Here is a 9635-nt window from a genome sequence, read left to right as displayed (position 1 = left end):
TTCAAATCATGACACTCCCCCCTCACTCCCCAGGAAAATAAAGGGGCCATAACAGGGGATTATAGTTACAGTAAAACTCATTTAGTACGAACACGGATATTGTGAATTCACAGATATAGCGAAGTTTTCTTGGATCCCCAGCTAAATAAATTTTACTAATTCTTATATGGATATAACAAATTAAGGATATAGCGAAGTAATTTCACAGGTCCCAGTGACTTCATTATAACCGAGTTTTACTGTAAAAAGGAAGAAAAGGAATATATCAATAATAATTTTCTTATTAAGAACAGCAATGCTAATATGTATCATATTAATTCAAAAGCATCCTTTGAAAGTATAGAATTCATAACCCCCTCCCCCCTCCTTCTGAACCACTTTTATATTTAAACTTTTAAATACAGAACTGATTTATGCTTTTTCCTACCCAAAGTGCTCAGGTGAGCAATGTGGCCCCTAGGACTCTTGTTTATTGTTAGTCTTATAAGTGAAATCAGAATGCAATACAGTGTAGTAACTGTACATAATATATTCTTTCAGAGAGAAGAAAATTGACATTAAAGGAGAACCAGTAACTAAAGATGTATGATGAATCAAGATGTGATCATGTGGTAAGTGGTAATTAATTCAATCATAAATAGGCATGTATGACAATTGCATTAAAAGAAAAGAACTTGATTCCAATTTTAATTGGAATGTTGAACTATCAGCTGCAAACTACAACAGGTTAGGCATAATAATAAAAAATGTTTGTTTACAGTTACTCCCCCCCCCCCCCCCCCCCCCCCGACCCAATATCTAATAGCCAACCCAAATTTTTTTTCGTTGTAAAAATCCATAAGTCACTCATTCGTCAGTTTAACTTTTACATGCATCTTAATCTACGTACAAACCCTATTTTATTTCAGCATGTAACAGTAAACAAACATATTTTTTTTGTTTGGCCTTATGAAATTGTATGGCTTGGAGTCTTTTTCACTTCTCTATAAAATTTTCTGTCTGGATGATGTCTAGCACAATATACACCATGCAGTGAGGATTTTAGTTCACCCGAGCTAAAAACTCGAGTGAACTTTTCTGATACCTTTTGTTTTGTCTTTTGTCCATCAAACTGTCAATCCATCAGTGAGCTTTTCACATTTTCAACTTCTTCTCAAGAACCACTAATTTTAACCAAGGTTGACACAAAGTAAGGATATTTTAAATTGTACAGAGGAAGCCCCCCCCCCTTCACCCCAAGGGGAAATGATCAACTCTTTCAGATATTATTGATATGATCATTGTTGAGCAACTTATAATTTTGTAACCTGTAGACTTTATTTTAAGAATAATGAATATTTGTTTAAGAGTCCTTTTCTCAAGGTTCAAAGTTCAATTAAAATTATTTTGTGATACATGTATTTGAGGATTCGAGATATCAGGAGTAAAATATTTAAAGAATACTTCCAAATTACTTCGACATATCTATGGTATTCAAGATGCCAAAGTTCAACTGTATGGCTATGCTAAAGTAGTAAATATTATAACTTACTAAAACTTTCTAACATTGAAATATGTTAAATGAAACAAGACAAAAATGAAAAATAAAAATTTACTGATTTTTGGCTGGTCAGTATTTTGATGACTGTAATTTCTAAAATATTCAATGAAACACTTTGAAGCTTTAACTGTAGGTATATGTTAACTAAATATACTATAAGATAATATTTATAAATGAGAAGTTTTGAACAAACATTACAGCATTCATGTATGTAAATTGGGGGTAAAAACTGGTTATCGGTAATGGCTATCGCCTTAATTTTCAATGACATAAAACAAGATTTAGAATGCAGGTAAATAATACTAGTATGTGTCTGTACATATGATATAGCATATAGAACTTGTACTGAAAGTTGATTAGCTAAATCTTGAATGGCTGATATGTTGGTCGTTTTTGATGAAATTTAGATTATTTGTATGTAAACTGAGTGTACATGCAATATGAAATTATTCATAAGGTATTAAACATGATTAAAACATGTGTATGCAATGCAACATATGATGAATTCATATTGACTTGCATGGATGTAGCTTAACATGTATGTGCATTGGTTTTTTTAGGGTCCTGTTCTGCAGATGCCATGAGATGATCTGTCTGTCCATCTGATATCACTTGTCCTGAGTATATTTTTTCTCCTCTTAGCCCAATCTCACTCAAATTTAACTCATAGAGTGCCTGTGGATGGAGGGTAAAAAGTGACCTTGGACCAATTATCAAGGTCAAAGGTCAGTATCAAAACACACTATATATCTTTATTTAAAGTCCTTGTCCAGAGCATAATTTTTCTCCCTTGGTATGATCTTGCTTGTGTGCCATGGGATGAAGGGTTTTTAGTGATCTTTAACAAAATTTCTAGGTCAAATGTCAATAAGAAAAAAAAAAGATTCATAATATCCTTGTCCAGAGCACATTTCTCTCCAATTCACTCAACTAAAAGCAGTGTTCTACATGTACGAGATGGTCATATTCTCAATCTTACCCACTTTAATATTAATCTGGCTTAAAATCTTACTATGTAATGTTCATTATTCGGATTTCATGTCATTAAATTTAAAGACTGAAACTAATTATAATCACTGATATTGGTACATTAAAGGACATTGAGTGATCTTGTAAGATTTCTAAATAATATTCAAGCATACAATTCTTACATCAAATAATAATTTTATATGAAAATATATTGCAGATCGCAGATTGCAGATGATGTGAAGAAAATACAAAGGAAGCTGATGTTGAAAGAAGTATAGAGTATTTAAAGAAGTTTTTATGAATGGACTTAGATGTGAAAGACTACTTCATTGTGTACCAAGATATATGCTTTTATTTATTTTGATATCATTTTCAAATAATGTTTTTGCACATCAAATGAATTATTAAACATATGATTTGATAATGCTTTTTCCTTTTTATACATTTTCTTGATAGATTTTGAAAAGAAAACACAGTTTACCAAGGAAATTAATAATATAAATTTTGATTTAAACCTGCTGTTCTGTTTTCACATTCTAGACAAGAAAAATTAACCATGGAAAATACAGGGATCCTTGAGGTTCCAGTTGCTTGTCAATCATTTTTCGAAATTGAAATGCTCAACCTACCCTGTAGTTTCCATGGTATGGAAACTATTACACCACAATTACACATTGCTTCCTGTCTCAGAAAAATAAGGGAATCTTGAAGTTTCCCCGTAATTTCCTTTTTATGAGACACAAGATAATTCCACCAAGTTTCCATGACACGGAAATTGCTACGCTCCAATTCCATATAGTTTCCTGAGTCATGGAAACTTGGGAAATCACGAGGTTTCCTCTAGTTTCCGTTCATGGGAAATCTGAGGATTCCATTGAGTTTCCATTCCATGGAAACCACTACGCTCCGATTCCACATAGTTTCCTAATTATGGAAACCAGTGGAATCTTCAGGTTTCCCATTACGGGAAACTACATGGAGGCTCAGGAAACTTCAGGTTTCCTGAGGTTTCCGTGGTTCGGGATACCTTATGGAATCGGAGCGTAGTAGTTTCCGTGGTACGGAAACTTGACGGAATAACCTGGCATCCGCTGTGGAAACCACTAGGAAACATGATGTAAACATGAGGTTTCCATGTGGTTTCCATATAGTTTCCCATGACGGGAAACTGCTTATTTCACCCAGTGAACAGTATTGAGCAAAGGACGTTCAAAATAATATTCTGAACAATATGTACTCTTTAAATTTTTGCTAGACGTCCCCATTTAGGACTTGAAGGGCCGGTCCTTAATATTCCTTTTGCATATATCCCGAAAACAAAAAAAGAATTTATGAATAGTTGTTGAACAAAAAGTGTTCAAAATCATGAGAGCTTTAAGATGATATCAAGAAAAAGGGGCTTTCCTCTCACATTAGGGGCCGAGAAGGGCCAAAATTGTCTTTAATCTATAACCCTTTAATAATCAATATTTTGTTAAACATTACTAAAGCAAAATTGTTCGTCTTAACAATTTATTTATATTATTATATTTGAACGAAAATCTCAGTCAAATTCTTATCTCATCCTATCAAAAATCGGATGGAAGACCACTCGTTGCTCGCAACGAGATCGCATCTAGTTATTATTATTATTCTTTTTTTTCTTTACAAAATTTGTGCAGAAGATTTCTCGGAGATGGCTCGTTCGATTTTATTCAAATTTTCATGGTAGATGAGTTGACATCTGAAGTTAATTCCGGCAATATCGTTTTTTGAAAATCACTTCCGGTCGGAAGTTATCGCCTTTTTATAAAAATTCAAAGGACCTCCTTGTCTGCGATGGAACTCAAAAACGGCTTAAGCTAGAGCGCTGAAATTTTCAGTGATGATAGAGGACATGTTGCCATTAGGCACCTGGGTTTAGATATTTTCCGGAAGTGCCTAGTATGGAGGCTCGGTAGGGGTCGAAATTTAGGACACGAATCATGAGTGAATTTTTGAGACATTTTGTGTCATATCTTTTAAAGTATAATTATTTTGTTAAAACATATTGAACAAAATTTGTGCAGACTGGCAAGATCTGTAAGATGATATCAAGAAAAAAGCGCTGACTCATCACATTAGGGGCCGAGAGGGGCCAAAATTCTAAAATCGATAACTCTTAAAGAATCAATATTTTGGTATACATTACTGAAGCAAAAATATTTATCTTAACAATTTACAACTATATATTATGATTTTTACGTCGTATGGCACATAATTAGGGGCCACAAGGGGCCAGAATGCTTAATCTTTGACGCTTTATATCTCGAAAAGGGGAAACATTTTGAAAAGCAATATTGAACAAAAGTTGTTTAGAATGATGATCTCAACAATGTGCATCCTTTGAATTTTTCTTAAACAGTCCCTATAAGGACTTAAAGGGACGGCCCCTAAATATTTGAAGTCCACATATCTCGAAAACGAAACGAAACTTCTGAATACTTGTTGAGCAAAAAGTCTTCAGAATTACAAGACCTTTCATGTGATATCAAGAAAAAGGGGCTGACCCCTCAAATTAGGGGCTCAGAGGGGCCAAAAGTCTTTCACCTATATCTCCTTAACGTTAAATATTTTGATATTAATTATAGAAGCAAAAATGTTCATCTTCACAATTTGCAACTATATATCTTAAAATTTTCATCAAATATTACGTAATTAGGGGCCATAAGGGGCCAGAATGCTTAATCTTTGAGGCTTTATATCTCGAAAAGGAGAAACATTTTGAAAAGCAATAATGAACAAAAGTTGTTTAGAATGATGTTCTCAACAATGTGGGTCCTTTTAATTTTTCCTAAACAGTCCCTATAAGGACTTAAAGGGACGGCCCCTAAATATTTCAAGTCTTCATATCTCGAAAACTAAATGAAACTTCTGAATAGTTGTTGAACAAAAAGTCTTCAGAATTACAAGAACTTTCATGTGATATCAAGAAAAAGGGGCTGACCCCTCAAATTAGGGTCTCAGAGGGGCCAAAATTCTTTCATTTTTAATACCTTAACGTTAAATATTTTGATATAAATAATTGAAGCAAAAATGTTCATCTTCACAATCTGCAACTATATATCTTAAAGTATTCTTCAAATATTACGTAATTAGGGGCCATAAGGGGCCAGAATGCTTAATCTTTGGCGATTTATATCTCGAAAAGGGGAAACATTTTGAAAAGCAATATTGAACAAAAGTTGTTTAGAATGATGTTCTCAACAATGTGCATCCTTTTAATTTTTCCTAAACAGCCCCTATAAGGACTTAAAGGGACGGCCCCTAAATATTTCAAGTCTACATATCTCGAAAACGAAACGAAACTTCTGAATAGTAGTTGAACAAAAAGTCTTCAGAATGACAAGGCCTTTCATGTGATATCAAGAAAAAGGGGCTGACCCCTCGAATTAGGGGCTCAGAGGGGCCAAAAGTCTTCTATCTATAACCCTTTTACAGTAATGTTCCTCTTCACGATCTGCTACTATAAATATTTTAAAATCTTCATCAAACATTGTGTTTTTAGGTTTTTAGATCAAAATTTTGTTAAACATAACTGAAGCAAATTGTACGTTTTCACTATTTATATATTTATGAACGAAAATCTCAGTCAAATTCGTATCTCATCTTATCAAAAATCGGACGGAAGACCCACTCGTTGCTCGCAACGAGATCGCATCTAGTTATTCTTCTTTTTTTTCTCCTTACCGATTTTGTGCAGAAGATTTCTCAGAGATGAATTGATCGATTTACTTCAAATTTTCAGAGTTTATGTCTTGTCATCTGAAGTTTGTACCGGCATTTCAAAATTTGCAAAATCACTTCCGGTTGGAAGTTATCGCCCTTTTATTAAAATTCAGAGGACCTCCTTGTCTGTGATGGAACTTAAAATCGGTTTAAGCTAGAGCGCTGAAATTTTCAGTGATGATAGTGGACATGTTGCCATTATGCACCTGGGTTTAGATATCTTCCGGAAGTGCCTAGTATGGAAGCTCGGTAGAGGTCGAAATTTAGGACACGAATCATGAATGAACTTTTGGGACATTTTGTATCATATCTTTTAAAGTATAATTATTTTGTTAAAACATACTGAACAATATTTGTGCAGAATGACAAGATCTTTATCGTGATATCAAGAAAAAAGGGCTGACTTGTCATGTTAGGGGCCGAGAGGGGCCAAAAGTATTAAATCAATAACTCTTTAACGATCAATATTTTGTAATGCATTACTGAAGCAAAAATGTTTATCTCAACAATTTACAACTATATATTACAATATTCACATCATATGTTTCATAATAAGGGGCCATAAGGGGCCAGAATGCTAAATCTTTGACGCTTTATATCTCAAAAGTGGGAAATATTTTGATAAGCAATATTGAACAAAAGATGTTCAAAATAATGTTCTAAACAATATGCAACCTTTCATTTTTTGCTATACATCCCCATTAAGGAGTTGAAGGGCCGGCCCCTAAATATTTCTTTTGCAAATATCTCAGAAACGAAAAAGAATTTCTGACTAGTTGTTGAACAAGAAGTGTTTAAAATCATGAGAGCTTTAAAGTCATATGAAGAAAAAGGGGCTGGCCCCTCATAGTAGGGGCTGAAAGGGGCCGAAAGTTTTTGAACAATAACTCTTTAACGATCAATATTTTGAAATGCATTACTGAAGAAAAAATGTTTATCTCAACAATTTACAACTATATATTATGATATTCACATCATATGTTACATAATTAGGGGCCATAAGGGCCCAGAATGCTAATTCTTTGACGCTTTATATCTCAAAAGTGGGAAATATTTTGATAAGCAATATTTAACAAAAGATGTTCAAAATAATGTTCTAAACAATATGCAACCTATCATGTTTTGCTAAACGTCCCCATTAAGGAGTTGAAGGGCCGGCCCTTAAATACTTCTTTTGCAAATATCTCAGAAACGAAAAAGAATTTCTGACTAGTTGTTGAACAAAAAGTGTTCAAAATCATGAGCGCTTAAAGGTGATATCAAGGAAAAGGGTCTGACCCCTTAAATTAGGGGCCGAGAGGGGCCGAAAGTATACAATCAATAACTCTTTAATGATCAATATTTTGTAATACATTACTGAAGCGAAATAGTTCATCTTCACACTTTTTGCCTAAGTAACATGATGTTGATATCATATGCTACGCAATAAGGGGTCTTCAGGGGCCAGATTGCATAATCTTAGGCGCAATATATCTCGAAAAGGAAGAATATTTTGATAAACAGTATTGAGCAAAGGACGTTCAAAATAATATTCTGAACAATATGTACTCTTTAAATTTTTGCTAGACGTCCCCATTTAGGACTTGAAGGGCCGGTCCTTAATATTCCTTTTGCATATATCCCGAAAACAAAAAAAGAATTTATGAATAGTTGTTGAACAAAAAGTGTTCAAAATCATGAGAGCTTTAAGATGATATCAAGAAAAAGGGGCTTTCCTCTCACATTAGGGGCCGAGAAGGGCCAAAATTGTCTTTAATCTATAACCCTTTAATAATCAATATTTTGTTAAACATTACTAAAGCAAAATTGTTCGTCTTAACAATTTATTTATATTATTATATTTGAACGAAAATCTCAGTCAAATTCTTATCTCATCCTATCAAAAATCGGATGGAAGACCACTCGTTGCTCGCAACGAGATCGCATCTAGTTATTATTATTATTCTTTTTTTTCTTTACAAAATTTGTGCAGAAGATTTCTCGGAGATGGCTCGTTCGATTTTATTCAAATTTTCATGGTAGATGAGTTGACATCTGAAGTTAATTCCGGCAATATCGTTTTTTGAAAATCACTTCCGGTCGGAAGTTATCGCCTTTTTATAAAAATTCAAAGGACCTCCTTGTCTGCGATGGAACTCAAAAACGGCTTAAGCTAGAGCGCTGAAATTTTCAGTGATGATAGAGGACATGTTGCCATTAGGCACCTGGGTTTAGATATTTTCCGGAAGTGCCTAGTATGGAGGCTCGGTAGGGGTCGAAATTTAGGACACGAATCATGAGTGAATTTTTGAGACATTTTGTGTCATATCTTTTAAAGTATAATTATTTTGTTAAAACATATTGAACAAAATTTGTGCAGACTGGCAAGATCTGTAAGATGATATCAAGAAAAAAGCGCTGACTCATCACATTAGGGGCCGAGAGGGGCCAAAATTCTAAAATCGATAACTCTTAAAGAATCAATATTTTGGTATACATTACTGAAGCAAAAATATTTATCTTAACAATTTACAACTATATATTATGATTTTTACGTCGTATGGCACATAATTAGGGGCCACAAGGGGCCAGAATGCTTAATCTTTGACGCTTTATATCTCGAAAAGGGGAAACATTTTGAAAAGCAATATTGAACAAAAGTTGTTTAGAATGATGATCTCAACAATGTGCATCCTTTGAATTTTTCTTAAACAGTCCCTATAAGGACTTAAAGGGACGGCCCCTAAATATTTGAAGTCCACATATCTCGAAAACGAAACGAAACTTCTGAATACTTGTTGAGCAAAAAGTCTTCAGAATTACAAGACCTTTCATGTGATATCAAGAAAAAGGGGCTGACCCCTCAAATTAGGGGCTCAGAGGGGCCAAAAGTCTTTCACCTATATCTCCTTAACGTTAAATATTTTGATATTAATTATAGAAGCAAAAATGTTCATCTTCACAATCTGCAACTATTTATTTTAAAATTTTCATCAAATATTACGTAATTAGGGGCCATAAGGGGCCAGAATGCTTAATCTTTGAGGCTTTATATCTCGAAAAGGGGAAACATTTTGAAAAGCAATATTGAACAAAAGTTGTTTAGAATGATGATTTGAACAATGTGCATCCTTTGAATTTTTCCTAAACAACCCCTATAAGGACTTAAAGGGACGGCCCCTAAATATTTCAAGTCTACATATCTCGAAAACGAAAAGAAACTTCTGAATAGTTGTTGAACAGAAAGTCTTTAAAATTACAAGACCTTTCATGTGATATCAAGAAAAAGGGGCTGACCTCTCAAATTAGGTGCTCAGTGGGGCCAAAAGTCTTTCACCTATATCTCCTTAACGTTAAATATTTTGATATAAATAATTGAAGCAAAAATGTTCATCTTCAC

The 9635-nt window shown here is 33.8% G+C and overlaps 1 long non-coding RNA gene across 1 annotated transcript; it reads left to right on the top strand.

The window, feature by feature from the left end:
- Nucleotides 1-538: 538 nt before the first annotated feature.
- Nucleotides 539-2845, top strand: LOC133172423 (uncharacterized). The gene is made up of 3 exons (XR_009718939.1): nt 539-611; nt 2101-2265; nt 2727-2845. It is a non-coding gene; the product is annotated as an uncharacterized LOC133172423 (long non-coding RNA).
- The last annotated feature ends 6790 nt before the right edge of the window (nt 2846-9635 follow it).

This window comes from Saccostrea echinata, unplaced genomic scaffold (assembly GCF_033153115.1).
Source record: "Saccostrea echinata isolate AGI-Se365-2 ecotype Australia unplaced genomic scaffold, CSIRO_AGI_Sech_v1 ptg000054l, whole genome shotgun sequence".
Classification (NCBI taxonomy): domain Eukaryota; kingdom Metazoa; phylum Mollusca; class Bivalvia; order Ostreida; family Ostreidae; genus Saccostrea; species Saccostrea echinata.
This window is presented reverse-complemented; position numbering and strand designations above follow the sequence as displayed.